The sequence below is a fragment of the Microtus oregoni genome, unplaced genomic scaffold (genome assembly GCF_018167655.1).
Source record: "Microtus oregoni isolate MIOR12 unplaced genomic scaffold, Mior012 000010F_ref0000083, whole genome shotgun sequence".
Lineage (NCBI taxonomy): Eukaryota > Metazoa > Chordata > Mammalia > Rodentia > Cricetidae > Microtus > Microtus oregoni.
The window spans coordinates 25949965-25967063 of NW_024543069.1; the positions used below are offsets into that span (position 1 = coordinate 25949965).

The following is a 17099-nucleotide window of genomic DNA, read 5'->3' on the forward strand; positions in this document are numbered from 1 at the left end:
TGTCAGTCTGTCAACAACTCACTGCACCTGTCAGTCTACAGCTCACTGCACCTGTCAGTCTGTCTGCAGCTCACTGCACCTGTCAGTCTGTCAACAGCTCACTGCACCTGTCAGTCTACAGCTCACTGCACCTGTCAGTCTACAGCTCACTGCACCTGTCAGTCTACAGCTCACTGCACCTGTCAGTCTGTCAACAACTCACTGCACCTGTCAGTCTACAGCTCACTGCACCTGTCAGTCTGCAGCTCACTGCACCTGTCAGTCTGTCTACAACTCACTGCACCTGTCAGTCTACAGCTCACTGCACCTGTCAGTCTGTCTACAACTCACTGCACCTGTCAGTCTACAGCTCACTGCACCTGTCAGTCTGTCTGCAGCTCACTGCACCTGTCAGTCTGTCTGCAGCTCACTGCACCTGTCAGTCTAAGCTCACTGCACCTGTCAGTCTGTCTGCAGCTCACTGCACCTGTCAGTCTACAGCTCACTGCACCTGTCAGTCTACAGCTCACTGCACCTGTCAGTCTGTCTACAACTCACTGCACCTGTCAGTCTAAGCTCACTGCACCTGTCAGTCTGTCAACAGCTCACTGCACCTGTCAGTCTGTCTGCAGCTCACTGCACCTGTCAGTCTGTCTGCAGCTCACTGCACCGGTCAGTCTGTCTGCAGCTCACTGCACCTGTCAGTCTGTCTGCAGCTCACTGCACCTGTCAGTCTGTCTGCAGCTCTTTGTTTGCTAGATTTCAAAGGCCACTCTCTGCCAAGCTCAGTGGCCCTTGAGCCACCAGAAGTAGGTCCTTTATGTTTGGTCTTACTTGTGGAACCTGCTCTCCCAGTTCTTTTCCTTCCTGCCTTTCACAAGGACTTTTCAAAGTATACTGAGCTTCCTCTCTGTTTCCTCATCTGTAATATACTCGGTGCCCAAGTACCTGCGGCGTTCTGCAGCTGTCATGGCCACCATTATTCACTCTTCTGATTTCCCATTATATTGTCTGGGTTTACTTTCTTATATTGTTCTTATATGTGCACTTTTCCATTGCAGTAGGATAAAAGTAACCTCAAAATTGTGTCTGTATGTATCTGTGTGTTTCCTTTTGTCTTGAACGTGTGACAGGTAGTGAGAAAATACAAGCCAAACCAATAGTTTGACATTACTATTTTAGTTAATCAAGAACCATTTTATGTCCAGGTGTGGTGGCCTGTGCCTGCAATCTCAGTACTTGGGAAGCAGAGGCAGGAGGATGGTGAGTGAGTCTAGCCTGGGCTACATGGAGTCAGATCCAGTTTCAGACAAATGAAGGAAGAGAGAAAAGGATGTCATTTATATAAAATCTTCAGTATTTCTTTGTTGACTGACCTAATATTAGTTCAGAATTTTGAAAGTCAAAATTACCTGAACATGGTAATATATAAAGTATTATAACAAATATGTAATGCCACATGTATATGAGTTATATTTCATAGTCACTGTTGGTTTTAGTACTTTTGATGCTACCCTAAGTTTGATTTTTTTCTAACAATAAATGCAATATCTGATTAGCGGGAAAATGGGGAATTATACTAAGAATAGACAGACTGAAAGTCACCACTGTTAGTGAGACGGGACTGCTACTTTTAAAATCCAAGTAGCACAAATTTAGTATGGACACGTTTTTTTTTTTTTTGGTTTTTCGAGACAGGGTTTCTCTGTGGTTTTGGAGCCTGTCCTAGAACTAGCTCTGTAGACCAGGCTGGTCTCGAACTCCCAGAGATCCGCCTGCCTCTGCCTCCCGAGTGCTGGGATTAAAGGCGTGCGCCACCACCGCCCGGCACGTTTTTATCTTTTAAAAGTCAATATTATTATTATTTGATACAAATCTTACATGCTGCCCAGGTTGGACTTAAACCACGGGCTTGAGCTGTCTTTCTGCCCTAGCCTGGCACGTAGCTGGAGCAACTGGCCTGTGCTGCCGTGCTCATTTGAGCACTGCTTTCTGTAGCTGCCGCGTCCTTTCCCTGTGGTTGTTGTAGAGCACATCACAAGTGATATGCTGGATTCCTGAATCTCTCTCCTGAGAAGTCATGGCTTGACTTTGCTTTGTATGTAGCCACCGAGGCATAAAAGGTTATCTTGGACTTAATTACTAAGAAACCTTTAAAGAATCTGTTTTCACGGGCTGGCGTGATGGCTCAGTGGGTAAAAGTACTTGCCACCGTAAGCCTGATGACTCCACATGGTGGAGTGAGAGAATGACTCCTCTACGTTAGCTTCTGACTCCATTCACTGTCCTGCCTGGCACGTGAATGCCCACGTGCACACTCGCAAATGCCAGTAAATAAAAATATAGACAATATTCAAAACTGTCTTAGTGAGAAAAAAAATGTATTTAAAGGTTACTTGAAAGTTAGAATAAGAACTTTTATAGAATTTAATAAATGGATACTTTTTAATAAATGAAAGTTGAGATTTATAAACACAGTTTGAAAAATAAGGTCAGCTTTTGTCATTGAACTAACAGAAGCTGGATTTCTGTCTTGAAGACTCTCAGGATGAGTCTGACTTTATGATGAGCTGTGATAATTGCTGTATTTGTTATACCATCAGAAATCCTCCCTGTGGCACAAAAGGACTCTTTTAATTAGAAAATATTGTTGCCACAGGGAGGTAGAAGATCGACTTGAGAAATGGGGACCTGAAAAGGAGCCCCAGTCCTAGGATTACCTGAAGGTGAAACAGATTGAGCCAGGAGGAAGACAATGCTGGTAGGTTGGCTTTTAATTTATTAAGAATGTTTATGGTATTATATTTCATTGCGGTTATTTCATCTACCTATATCCTGTTTTTATTTAAAGACTGAGAGATTCCTCCTTAAGCAGAAATCATAAGTAGTGTCTTCACCTAAGCAGTTTGCTACCCTTGTTGTCCTCAGGGCCGCCTGAGCCTGGGAGGCCTTGAAGCTACCCTCATGACCTCTCCTTCTGTTGTTCCCTCTTCCAATACACATGTTTTCTAAATCCTTTAAAAGTGTTTTCTTTCAATTGTCTGTTTCCTTGGGGTTGGTTGTAGAAATGGCAAAACATGAACCTCAAAGTTAGTTGAGTTTTCTTTCTGGAATCACTGAATTATAATTGTACTGTGACTAAAATGATCTAGAAAGCATTACTGGAGGAAGTCTTTAATATTTTAATATCCAAGTCTCATTTAGCCTGAGGCCATCAGTGGTTAAATACCATTGCTTTTATACCACTGGAGGAGAAAGATGCTTCCGGCTACACACAATAAGAGGCTGTCGATATAAGACCCATTCTGATATCAGAGGTGTGGAATGTGAAAAGTGCATCTTAGAATTAGTAAAATATGATATAATTATGACGCTTCCCCAATCTCTCATTCCCAGTTACTTGGAGTTAGACATTAAAACGTCCAGTTTATTTATTTATTTTTTTTTTTGATTTTTCGAGACAGGGTTTCTCCGTAGCTTTTGGTTCCTGTCCTGGAACTAGCTCTTGTAGACCAGGCTGGCCTCGAACTCACAGAGATCCGCCTGCCTCTGCCTCCCGAGTGCTGGGATTAAAGGTGTGCGCCACCACCGCCCGGCATAAAACGTCCAGTTTATGAAAAATGGGGCAGGTTGCAAGTGTGGGAGTTGTTACATGTGCTTTTAGACTTCTTCACTGTCTTTTAAGACAAGATGCTAAAAACCAAAACCTTTGCTGAGTGTCATGGCTCGTGCCTGTAATTCCAGCACCTGTGAGACTGAGGTAGGAGAATCATTAGTTCAAGGCCACCATGAGGTGTGTCGTTAGACCCTACCTTAGAAACAAAACAGGTGGGCTGGAGAAAAGCTCCGTGCTTAAGAGGGCTTTCTGTTCTTGCAAAGGACCTGAATTTGGTTCCCAGCACCCCCATCCAGGTGCCTCCAGCCACCTGTAACTCCAGCTCCAGATAACCTGAAGTCCTAGCCTGGCCCTGTGGGTACCCAAGTACAAGTGAGTATCACATAGACACACATAAAGGGGAAAATGACCCCAAACAGTCTGTGAGCAGAAATGAAAAGGAATTATTTTAAGTACTATTTATATAAACATGTTTTATAGAGAAGGAATAAAAAGTTTGTTAGAAAATAGGTCACTATAAAAAATTTTTTTTGTCTTTATAAAGTAATGGGGGCTGGAGAGGTGCGTCATGAATCAGAAAACAGCAGAGATGAGATTCTGTCTCAGAAACAAGATGGAAGGTGAGGACCAACACCCGAAGTTGTCTTCTGGCCTCTACCCCACTCTGGTACATGCACACACATGAATGTGCATGCATACATACATAATGCACACCAGGATACATACATCATACACAGGCAGAAAGTGTTAATAAAGATAGAACTGCTAAAAGCTCTTCCAATTTCACTATAAAACAGTATTTATTACAAACGTTATTAATATTGGAGCAGAGTAATACAGCTGTCATCTCAGACGTCTTTGTGACAAGAAAAGCTAAAGTCTGCTTATTTTGCGGAAATCCTAACACAAGTCAGGTTTATTAACTTTAGTGCTTAATGTTGTTCATGCTTTGAACCCCGTCTTTTTCTTTTCATCTTCTCTCTGGCGATGCCAAGGAAGACAAGCTGCATGTCCTGGGTTGTGACTAAGGAGACTTTCTCAGCAGATTTGTAGGCAAGTCCATTGAGCCGTTAGCCCGCGCTCACTGAGGACTCGCCGTGTGCCAGGTCAGACATGACTTTTCATGTGGCGGACAGGAGCCTTTGCTCTCACTGGGCTCTCAGCTTTGTAGAAAAGATTAAACAAGTTAGTGCAGTTTACAGAGACATTAAACGTGGGAATTAGAGGGAGATCAGGAAATGGCTCCCTGGGAAAGTGATTTGTGAAGGGGGCTGGAGGAACGTGGCTTCTCTGAGCTGCAGAAAGAGATTCAGTGTGGGGATAAAGGGGAGTGACAGACTTCTAAAGCATCCGAGTACTGAGCTTTCCTGAAGGGAAATAGAGAACTGCCAATCGAAACAATGCAAATTTAGTTGGTAAAACATTGAGTACTGTACATGAGACTGAGACAGAGTCTCTGCCTCTGCGGGTTTGGGCTCCAGTCGTAGGCCGTGAACATGGTAGCAGCGGAGATGGATGGTTGGACAGGTGTCCTTCCCTGTGGAGTGAAGAAGTGGTGCTTTGTGCAGGGCTGAGGCGGAAGAGGAGGACCCAGCGCCTCATCCGTCCTCTTTGTATACTGTTGAGTGTAGGTCATCAGTCCTCTTTACACACTGTTGAGTGTAGGTCATCCGTCCTCTTTACACACTGTTGAGTGTAGGTCATCAGTCCTCTTTACACACTGTTGAGTGTAGGTCATCAGTCCTCTTTACACACTGTTGAGTGTAGGTCATCCGTCCTCTTTACACACTGTTGAGTGTAGGTCATCAGTCCTCTTTACACACTGTTGAGTGTAGGTCATCAGTCCTCTTTACACACTGTTGAGTGTAGGTCATCAGTCCTCTTTACACACTGTTGAGTGTAGGTCTCCTGTGGCCTGGGTGACATAGCATCTGTCTGTTGAGCTGGATGGATTGTGTAGGGTGGTGGCCTCTGTTACATCATAACAGTGTCTTGACCCTTTCCTATTTTTTAGCACCTAATACAAATAATCAGGTGTTTCTATTTTCACTGGCAGCATGGAGAGACAGTGTTCTGGGCCTTCTGTTGTACTATGTGCTCTAAGCATAATTAGTATGGAAGACTCTGCTTAAGGGCCTGCCTGCACAATAAAATGTATGTAAAAATATCTGATGGAATGAAAAAATGTAACATACAGTATTTAGAACATGGACAAAATATTATCAACAGGTGCCCGCTGACTTTTTATGGGAATTAGTAAATCTTGGCAGGATTGTGGGTAAGCCCCACCCAGTCTGGTGTACTCTTGTACTGTAGTTGTCATAGTAACCATGGGCTGCAGTCTGACTAGTATGAGATCTTACATGGCCATTTTAGTTGCCAAAAAGAAATGAACTTTTAGTTCAACAGCAGTTTCTTAGAAATGGGAAAAATATGGTTTATTACAGTAACCATAGACACAAGCTTCAAGTAACTGGTAGATGCATGCTAAGCAACATGCAAGCGTGTTAAGAACAGTGCTTACTAAAGAATAGAGGAAACTGAGTGAGACACCTTGGATCATTTACTCGGGTAGTGTGACAGTGGTACATTTATTTATTGTATCACTTATTTTTTATAGGGACTTCGAAATATGTGATAAAAATTATAGCCTTGAAGCAGGGCAGTACCGAAATGACAGGGAATTGTGACACCTTGTTTAAAATAATAGCCTCACCCTATAGAAGTGTGAATTAGCCTGACTGCATGTGTTACTGGTTCTTTCTCCCTGCTGGAACGCTGGTCTATGAAAATGAAGGGTCAAGTATCCTAGAATCCAGGCTTAACTCCGATAGTCTTACTTCCTGGCATATGCAGTTGTCCTTGGCACCTGACTTACATTTGTTTTCTTTCTTTCTTTGTTTTCAGACAAGGTTTTTCTGTAGCTTTGGTGCCTGTCCTGGAACTAGCTCTTGTAGACCAGGCTGGCCTCGAACTTCCAGAGATCTGCCTGCTTCTGCCTCCCAAGTGCTGGATTAAAGGTGTGCGCCACCACCGCCCGGCTCTGACATTTGTCGTCTTTGCTTCTAACAGATACTGTGCAGCAAATGTGGTGTGAGCCTGTCATACTATTTGGGGAGAAGGCTAGGACTTAAGTCTGTTCTGTGTTGATGGTTAGACACTTCATTTTATTCTGACCCCTGAAGCATTAGTTTTTTTACTGATTTGGGGTGACTTTTTCTTCCATTATTGCAGGGACACATTTCTCCGGCTATAATATCTCAAACTTAAGAACTCTTTCTACCTTGTCTTGAAAACATGGAGAGAGGAGAGAGGAAGAGAGGAGAATTTCTTCTTGGTAGTTGAAATGGCTGGTCCATCAAATGCTAACTAGAAAAAATAACAGCATTAGTAGTGGCAGATGGAGCTTAGGGTAGTGTGCTTGCCTGCTTGTTTCGGGTGCTTCCTGTGGTGTTTGAGTGAGAGTGGCTCCCATAGGCGCATATATTTGAATACTTGGTCCCCAGTTGGTGGAACTGTTTGGGAAGGTTTAGGAGGTGTGGCCCCCGTTGGAGAAGGTGCTTCACTAGGGTGCTTTGAGGTTTCAAAAGACTGTCACCATTCCGAGTCTGTCTGCCTTGTGGTTCCGTCTCAAGATTTGAGTGCTCAACTATGGTTCTAGTGCCACGCCTGCCTGCCTGCCACCATGGTGGTCATGGACTCCATACACCCCAAATAAATGCTTTTTTAATAAGTTGCCTTGGTCATGGTGTCTTATCACAGCAGTAGAAAAGTAATGAAAGCATTCTCCCTAAGTGCTGTTGGCCTTTGCAGGGGTAATAGCAACCATGGCAGATGTTTGCCACGATGCTTTTCTTTAAATAAAGAAGACTGGCTACAATGCTTCCTTTTCAGTCCCTGCCCCAAGTTCCTGGAATAGCTGCAGGTCCTGGGCATGCCTGCCTGCTCAGCCCTATTAGATGAGCGAGTATGAATACCCTACTCATTTGTGAGTCTTTTGAGACCTTCCTCAAGTAAGCAGTTCTCACTTCCATGGCCTCTGTCTGTGCACAGGCACCCACCTGTTTAATAAAGCCGAGCCCATTTTCAGGGCAGGCCCACTCTTCTCTCTGTACTATTTTCAGGGCAGGCCCACTCTTCTCTCTGTACTATTTTCAGGGCAGGCCCACTCTTCTCTCTGTACTTGCTGTACCTATTTGCTCTCTCTCTCACCTTGCCCTGGTGTTTTGGGGAATGCTTGTTAGCCTTTAGAATTCCTTGAGTTGCTTTTATTTTTGTATATGTTTGAGTCAGAGTCTTGGCTCCAGAGCTCAATCTGGCCTGGAACTCACTATGTAGTTCATGGGTCTCAACCTCCTGCTTCAGTCTGCCTAGTTGCTAGGATTATAGACAGTTGCTAGGAGTACAGACATCTGCCACAAATCCTGGCTAAACCCAGAGATTTAAAGAATCTGTAGTAGGAGGGAATTTCAGTGATATTGTAGTCCAGTTCAAGGCTTGTGTTGAGCTAGCATTTGAGAGGGTTAAAAACTCAGTCGGTTGACTCCTGTTACGGTCTCCTTGTGTTTGTTGTAGAGCATTGCTTTGGGACCTTACCATTTATTCCTTTTCAGAAGATTTCTATAAAACATTTTAAAATTGAATGCTATTTAGCTGACATTATGTTGCTTGACTCCATCTGTGTAGGCAAAACATTGTAGAGGCAGGAGCGTGTGGTGCACAGGAAGCAGAGACAAGGACAGGAGCAAGACACCAGGAAGATTCCATCCCCAGTGGCCTAGTTCCCCCAGCTAGGCCCCACCTCCTAAAGTTTCCAGAATAGTTCATGTATGATGATACATTCCTGTAATGCCACCAGTTGAGACTCTGAGGCAGGAGGATTGTAAATTGGAGGCGGCCAGCCTAAGCTACATAGTAGGTTCCTGTTTCAAAAATCTAAGCAGAGTGATGGTGTTCAGGTACATGTCTTTACTCCCAGCACTTGGGAGGCAGAGGCTGGTAGATCTCTGAGTTCCAGGCCAGCCAGGAGTACAAAGTAAGACTGTATCAACAAAACAAAGCAAGACACCAGAAAAAAGAAAAAAAAAGAGAAGAGGTCTAAAAAGAAAGAAAAAGTTACTACCAAGCTAAAGTTTTCAGAGCTTTCCCAGAAGAGTTCTACCCAGTGTCTGGGGACTGAACACTCAGCATGAGAATCTGTGTGTGGTCTTTTGGATCCAAATCGTCATGGTGTGTGCTAGCTTTCTGACATTCACAGATTACTAAGTTTAAATACCCAGTGGTTCTAGGGGGAAGAGTAAGAACTCTGTTTAATTGTTGAAAGATGCTTTTATTAAAATCCTCCAAAATGTAAGAGTTTTCAAATGGAATGCATGAATGTTTCTCTTTTCATTTATAATTGCCAGCTAGCAGGTAATTTTTAATATACTTAATGTCATGTTTTATTTTTAACAGATGCTTTTAAAACCCAAGTATCTTGGAAGGTGATTGGGGTGCTAAGAGGTTAGCGTCTGTGAATATCTTTTTTTGTGCAAATGTTTCTTCAGGTTGGTAAAAGAGCACTTTCCTGGGAAGAAGGCAAGCACACTGTGGGCGCTCTGTTTAGCACTGTGAGCATTTTCAGTCTTCTTGTGTTGTGGAGCTTGTGGCCATAGGGTGAAGCCTATGAATCTTATTTTAGAATGTTCTAAAATCTAAAGCAAATACCTAGCATTGCAAAGGAGGTACATATCCTAAGGTGAGTTGTCAAACTGTCTTAGGTTCTTTCTGTCTCACTGTCTCTCCTTCTTTAAGATCTTTCAAATGAGTTTTAATTGCACACAGGATGAAGTTCAGTAGGTTATTATTTTCCTCTGCAATGCTGAGAATTATACTCAGGCCCTTGCAAATGCTAAGAAAGCATTCTACAGCTGGGCCACCACCCCACCCCTTTGGCAGGTTCCCTCATGCCTTGGCTTCTGCCTCTCGAGTGCTGGGATTATAGACATGTGTTACTATGCTTGGGATTTCATTGGGAGCTCAAGACACTGAAATTTGCTTCCTTCATATACTTGGAACTAGTAAAAGCAAGCAAAACCAAAAGCAACCACAAAAATAAAAAACAACCTTTTTTTAACATACGAAGTCTCATTATTATATTGCTAGGAATAGTGCTGAGGGTTTTATATATTAACATTATTTACTCTCAGTAACACCAGGCTAACTAACTCCTCCAAGTGTAGAGCAGGTATTTAATATCGGAGAGTCAGTAGCTCAAGAGCACACCTTCAAGCATCACACTGGCGAATTGTATCCTATTCCTTCTCTACACATAAAAACACACCCATTTATTTATTTATTTATTTTTTGGAGACAAGGTTTCTCTGTGGCTTTGGAGCCTGTCCTGGATCTAGCGCTTGTAGACCAGGTTGGCCTCGAACTCACAGAGATCCGCCTGCCTCTGCCTCCCGAGTGCTGGGATTAAAGTCATGCGCCACCACCACCCGGCTCACACTCACATTTTTAAAAGATTTATTAAGTACACAGTGTTCTGCCAGAAGAGGGCACTAGATCTTATCACAGATGGTGGTGAGCCACCATGTGGTTGCTGGGAATTGAACTCAGTACCTTTGGATGAGCAGCCAGTGCTCTTAACCTCGAGCCATCTCTCTAGCACCTTCCCTTTAACTCTTCTATTAATCCAGATTCTGTTGGGTGTTGGACAGGAGAGGTGGCTCAGTGGTTAAGATCATTGGCTGCTCTTCCAGCGGACCCAGGCTTGATTTTTAGCTTCTGTCTAACAGCAATTCCAGGGTATCCAGTGCCCTTTTCTGACCTCCACAGGCATCCACACTCAGGACTTTTTAAAAAGTTTTGTTGGGGGGGGGGGGTTTGCAGAGATGGCTCAGAGGTTAAGAGCATTGCCTGCTCTTCCAAAGGTCCTGAGTTCAATTCCCAGCAACCACATGGTGGCTCACAACCATCTGTAATGGGGTCCGGTGCCCTCTTCTGGCCTTTAGGCATACATACAGAATATTGTATACATAATAAATAAATAAATATTTAAAAAAAATAAAAAGTTTTGTTGGGTCTTGGCATATGCTAGTTGCTAGCATTTTTTCTTTCTTTTTTTCTTTTTCTTTTTGAGACATGGTTTCTTTGTATTTCTGGCTGTCCTGGAATTGGCTTTGTAGACCAATCTGGCCTTGATCTCTAGAGATTTGGCCTGCCTCTGCCTCTGCCTGAGTGCTGGAATTAAAGGCACACGCCTCCACTGTTTGGCTATGGTTTCTTTTTAAAAGTATTTATTTTTGTTTTGAGTGTAAGCTTCATGTGTGCGTGTTAATTTGGGGACCAGAAGAGGGAATGGAGTCTCCTGGAGCAGGAGGTACAGATGGTTGTTTACTACCTGATGTGTGTGCTCAGAACCAGAGTAGGGGTCCTTTGGAAGAGCAGGGATTGCCTTAATTCAGCCTGGCATATGCTGTTTACTTCCTGGAACAGATTGCCTTCCGCTCTTCACTTTGTTTCGGCATTTTTATCATAGACTAGCACCTACAGCTTTGGGATAAATCAGGGTAATACATGAGGCAGTAAATACTTTCCAACAATTCAAGCCACATGAGATGGTTTGCGTTTTTTGGAAATGTGTTATTAATGTCGAGTGGTGAGCTGACTTGGGTCATTTGTGTAGAGTAAGAAAAGTATGGCGAAGGTGAATGAGCGTGGGGGTGAGAATGTGAGTGCTGGCTTCTCCCAGTTGCTCTAAATTAGCCAAATTGATTCTAAGTCTAGCTGTGGTTTGGTGCCATCTGCTGGTGCTTATGTGCTTTTCTGGGTGTTCTTTGATGTCAACAATGGCAGATGGGAAACACAGTTTTTTCTTTTTGTTCTGAGACAGGGTCTCGTGTAGCTCAGGCTGACCTCGGACTTCCAGTGTAGTAGAGGGTTTTTTAAACTCCGCACCCTCCCTTGCCTTTCGCCTCTCAGTGTGAGATCACAGGCATGTGCTGCCTTGCCCAGCTGTTTGGTGCTCTGATTCTAGGATCCTCTCTCCCTCAATACCAACTTCTATGGGCGAAGCTGTAATCGCTGTAACTTGGGAGGCTGAGGCAGAAGGATTGTGAATTTAAGACCAGCTTGGGCTACATAATGAGAGCTTGTCTTGAAGAACAAACCTCACTGCCACTCAGTTTTCTTCTAGAGAACGACAGTGTTTCTGACTAACCTTTGTGTTCTTCGTACCGCGTGTCGTTCTGACACCTCGTAGAGCACAGATGTTTTGTGAGTGGTTTTCAGACAGGCAAAGGACTGTCTGTGGTCAGTACCAATGCAGTCCCCTCTCAAATATTCTCATATAGGTGGTTGACTTCAAGGATGTGGAACTTGTTGGATTCAAATAGAACAGATGAAGCAGACTTATGTGAATTCATGTATTTATGGAGTTTTGCCCAGCTCTATTGTGCTCGCATTTATTTGATTAAATTTGTATGATCTGCTCCATAAAGTCACAATAGATGATTTTTTTAATTATTGAGGAGAGGTCATGAACCAGAGCAGCGCACTGAGAAGTCTGTGGCTTGCCGGGCGGTGGTGGCGCACGCCTTTAATCCCAGCACTCGGGAGGCAGAGGCGGGCGGATCTCTGTGAGTTCGAGACCAGCCTGGTCTACAAGAGCTAGTTCCAGGACAGGCTCCAAAACCACAGAGAAACCCTGTCTCGAAAAACCAAAAAAAAAAAAAGAAGTCTGTGGCTTATCCAGAGACTGATCAGCCATGCAGCTGCAGTGCAGCTACTCAGCCGCTGCAGCAGGTGTGGTTATAGAGAAGGCTACAAGGGATTCCAGTCATACAGGGTGAGTAAAACAGACGGTGGAGCTTTGACACCGTGAGCGGTAGCACGTGCCTGTGGCCCTCCATCAGGAGGGTGAAGCAGTGTGGGCTATAGCATGGGATCATGTCTCTAAACAGGAAAAAAAAACAAGAAACATAGCTTGTAAGATACTACGTTGTAGGTTTGATAAGGGGATAAATTAAACTTCATTCAACCTTACAAATGTAGAAAATGATGGATATTGAAATCACAAATCAGTATAATATAAGTTTAAAACATGTTAAGGTAATGACATGAATTAAACAATTTGTTATATTTATATTATATATAAATATATATTTATAATAGGCTCAACAAATGTAGACCAGATAGTAGAAACAGGAGACAAATAACAGAAAAAAATAAAATTTATTAAATGGATAAACATTTCGCTAGAAAAATAGTAACTGAAGGAAGCGGCAGTGATAAAGAGAATTTATCATGAATATCTTTAAACAGGTGCGAGGAACAGTTCGGAAGTATAATCATTAACTTATGCATCTACCAACACAGCTGTGCAGTAGAAAGAGCAAAACCAAGTTGTAAGCAAGTTGCTTTACTAGGACTTTGGATACTGGAGAGATAGTCCAGCTGGTTAGGAACATTTACTGCTTTTTCCAGAGGTTCCGAGTTCAGTTTCCAACATGGTTCCACTTCAGGTGGCTCACAACTGGCTGTAACCCCCGCTCTAGGGGATCTGACACCTCTTGTGGTCTCGAGAGAAACCCACACTCATACAGAATACACTTCCGCAGACAGATTAATTTTTTTAAAAAAGAAAAATCTGGACAGTGGTGGTGGCACACACCTTATATCCCAGCACTTGGGGCACAGAGGCAGACGGATCGCTGAGTTTGAGACCAGCCTGGTCTACAGAGTGAGTTCCGGGACAGCCAGGGATCCTGTCTCAAAAACAGAAAAAAAAAGAGAAAGAGAAAAAAAGAAAACCCTTTAAAAGTAAAAGAATTTGGGGCTGTTGAGATGGTCACTGGTAAAGGTGCTTACCACCAAGCCTGGAAAACCGGGACCTGCATGGTGGAAATAGAGAACCCCTCCAAGTTGACCTCTGACAAGTCACCTCCACAAGTTTACCGTGTCATAAACATGGTTACACGAGTACATAGAAACACACAATAAAATGAATATGACAAAAAAAAAAGACAAACAGAACCTACTGGAAAATACTGTAGCTCTAAATTTATTTCTTGGGTTCAGTACTTAAAAGTACTTCTTGTTCTTGTAGAACTCCAAGGTTCAGTTTCCAGCTCCCAGATGGAGACTCAACCCATCCATATCTATTGTTCCAGGGCATCAGATGCCCCCTTCTGACCCCAGCAGGACCCAGGCATGTAGTCAAAACATACACAGAAAAATAAAAAAAATCTAAAACATTTTTGAAAATAGAAAAGATTAATATAGAGAGCATATGTTCATACCTAGATGCTAATAAAGGAACAATAGAATAAAACTAAATAAAGTAACCTGAGGGAACCAATTACAGGTTTGTTTCTTTCCTTCCTTCTTTCCTTTCTGTTCTTGTTGGCATGGGGTCTCACATAGCTTAGGTTGGCCTCAAGCTTCCTGTATAATTGAGTCTGATCTTGAATTCCTGATCTTCCCTGCCTTGTACCTTCTTTAAGTCCTGGAATTACAAGATATGTGAAACCTTAAAACCAAATAAAGATAAAAGCAACAACATCAAAATCAATGAAAGAGACCCGATGCCAGCGGTGCACACCTTTAATCCCAGCACTCGGGAGGCAGAGGCAGGTGGGTCTCTGTGAGGTGGAGGCCAGCCTGGTCTACAGAGTGAGTTCCAGGACAGGCTCCAAAGCTACACAGAGGTTCGAGACCAGCCTGGTCTACAAGAGCTAGTTCCAGGACAGGCTCCAAAACCACAGAGAAACCCTGTCTCGAAAAACCAAAAAAAAAAAAAAAAACCAAAAAAAAAACCCAAAGCTACACAGAGAAACCCTGTCTTGAAAAATCAAAAAAGGAAAAAAACCCACAATAACAACAAAAACAACAATAAAAAACAAGATCAGGCTACTGCTAAGGAATTGTAAACTTATAAGATAGATAATGCTAAAAATTTTGGGAACTGTGGGGGCAGGAGGAAAGACTAACCATTAAATATTCCTATAGAAAAGACTGAAGCTGTCCTGCTTGGCTGATAGTGCTATTCCTAGAGCCTTGGTTCACCAAACAAAAGTTTCTAATCAGGTGTGGCTACCTCTGAGTGAGTTGTTGGTTAGGACCCCAGAGTCCCCTAAAACAAAACAGACTCTTGCCCTTTCTCTCGCCTACCTGCCTGAACTAGGTTGTAAGAGCCTGTTGTTGAAAACTATTCTTGGGTTGCAAGATCTGGCGAAAAGCCGGGACTGAGTTAGGAACTTCCTGTCTGCTGCCTTGCTTCCATAGTGTGGGACAGCACCATGTAGGCCGCTGCACCATGCAGGCCGCTGCACCATGCAGGCCGCTGCCGGGAGAAAAGGCAGCAGTAGTTGTATGTAGATGTGAGTGCCATGAACTTCCAAACCAACCTACTAGGCAAGGTTTGTCCACTTTTCTCTGCTTGGATTTGAGGCTGGTGACACAAGAGGGGACCTTGTCAAAACTCATCAAAAATGCATGGCTGGGGAAGGGAACTTATTACTATTTTTTAAATATCTTATGAGTGTCTGGGTTATACCCATAGGTAAATGTTACCCTGCCTTTTAATGAGAGAAGCTTCTCTTTGCTGAGAAGAGTAGAGACCCATAGCTCTCTGGGTGTTGAGAGTAAGTGATGGATGAGTGGTCATTGCTATCACCACCCCTGAGGCTCAGGAAACACTTTGGAATCTGAGGTAGGAAGAATGTAAGAGCTGGAAGACAAGGAAGAAGGATGTGTGCAAATGCCACCTTGGGCGTGACACAGCCATCGATGTCTTACATTCACAAAAGATGCAGTTACCTGTTAGGAGCTGCACGACTAGACTTACCAACTGGAAGGTGTGGTGGGGGATGGGCTCATGGGTCCCTGCCCTCCCTCCGGTTTGAACTACTGGGCTGCTGAAACATTCTAGGAGAGGCAGTCATTGCTTTGAACTGTGTACCTGTTGGTGAGCCCACCAAGTTCCAGTGGATAGTTTCAAACCCCTGATCACATAGATCATGAAATTCAGTGGTCCACAAAACAAAACCACCAAAACCATTAATATGGGACGGGATTTTTAAGAAGGGGGGTAACAGCAGTGAAAAGGGAGAGTAATTAGAACACAATTTATACACGGATGAAATGTTGAGAAATAAGAAAATAACCGCTAGAAGTTTTTGAAGTGAAATTAGGGCTGTGAGATGGTTCAGCGGGTAAAAGCACGTGCTGTCAAGCTTGTAACCTGGGTTCACTCCCTGAAACCCACAGAGCGGGAGGAGTGTCCTGAGTTCCAGCACGTGTTCTCTGACCTCGACATATGTGCCGTGGCGCGTGCCTGACTCTCCCTCCCCACAATAAAGTTTTTAAAATGTAGTAAAGAGAAGCATAAAGTTTCCGAGGACACTCTTCCCTGATCGTAGGTTAAAGGAAAAATGCCCATGTAACAATTTCAATAGACCCAACACTCATCTGTTAAAATTGGTGTCTACTAAGGGTAAAGACTTAATTGGAACCTCATGAGGGACATTATTAAAGATGTACAGTAAACTGGGCATGGTGGCTCATGATTGGGAAGCAAGTCTCAAGTTCAAGGCAGCCTGGGTTTATACAGAAAGACTTTCTCGGGGTTGGAGAGATGGCTCAGCGGTTAAGAGCATTGCGTGCTCTTCCAAAGGACCTGAGTTCAATTCCCAGCAACCACATGGTGGCTCACAACCATCTGTAATGGGGTCTGGTGCCCTCTTCTAGCCTGTAGGCATATATGCAAACAGAATATTGTATCCATAATAAATAAATAAATATTTAAAAAAAAAGAAAGACTTTCTCAAAAAAACAACTTATAGTAAATATCATTTAGTAGAGAAAAGGATGTCAACACTAGCATTCCTGCTATAACATATAGCAGTGTTGTGGGGATTCATTCTCCCAATAGTTAGCAGGTACTGGCTTTAGGGCATGGCTTTTGTCTGTGGATGTGATCCTCATAAGGAAGAGGGTGGAGGTCAGAGATTGCTACTTGCACTCACCCCAGGGCAGAAGGAAGACCTTGACAGCTCTCTACCATTTCATTTATTTATTTATTTCTTTATTTATTTATTTTTAGTTTTTCCAGACAGGGTTTCTCTGTAGCTTTGGAGCCTGTCTGGCACTAGCTCTTGTAGACCAGGCTGGCCTCACAGAGATCCGCCTGCCTCTGCCTCCCAAGTTCTGGGATTAAAGGCATGCTCCACTACTGCCCGGCCAGCTCTCTACCTTATTGTAATTCATGAGTGCTTCCTAATCAATCTTTGATATCTTTTTATCCGCTTACATTTGGTGCTAAGAGATCACGTCTGCAGACAGAAGCCACGCCCTAAGGCCGATACCCCAAAACTATTGGCGGAATGAATTCCCACAGCATATAGAGGGGTGCTTTATTTTAGTGTGGGTTTCTGTTGCTGTGATACAACACCTTGACCATGAGCAAAAGCAACTTGTGTAGGCAAGGGCTTACTTGAGCTTACACTGCCAGGTAACA

The 17099-nt window shown here is 43.4% G+C and overlaps 1 protein-coding gene across 7 annotated transcripts in view; it reads left to right on the forward strand.

Annotated features, from left to right (window-relative positions):
* Elf2 (E74 like ETS transcription factor 2) overlaps positions 1–17099 on the forward strand; it is a 90096-nt gene that overhangs the window by 39376 nt on the left and 33621 nt on the right. Inside the window, exon 2 of one of the 7 annotated variants that reach the window (XM_041659096.1) lies at positions 2639–2740. The exons of the other annotated variants lie outside the window; for them this stretch is intronic. The gene's annotated coding sequence lies outside the window, so the exon portion shown is untranslated. The remainder of the gene's footprint in view (positions 1–2638; positions 2741–17099) is intronic. 7 annotated transcript variants of the gene reach the window in all.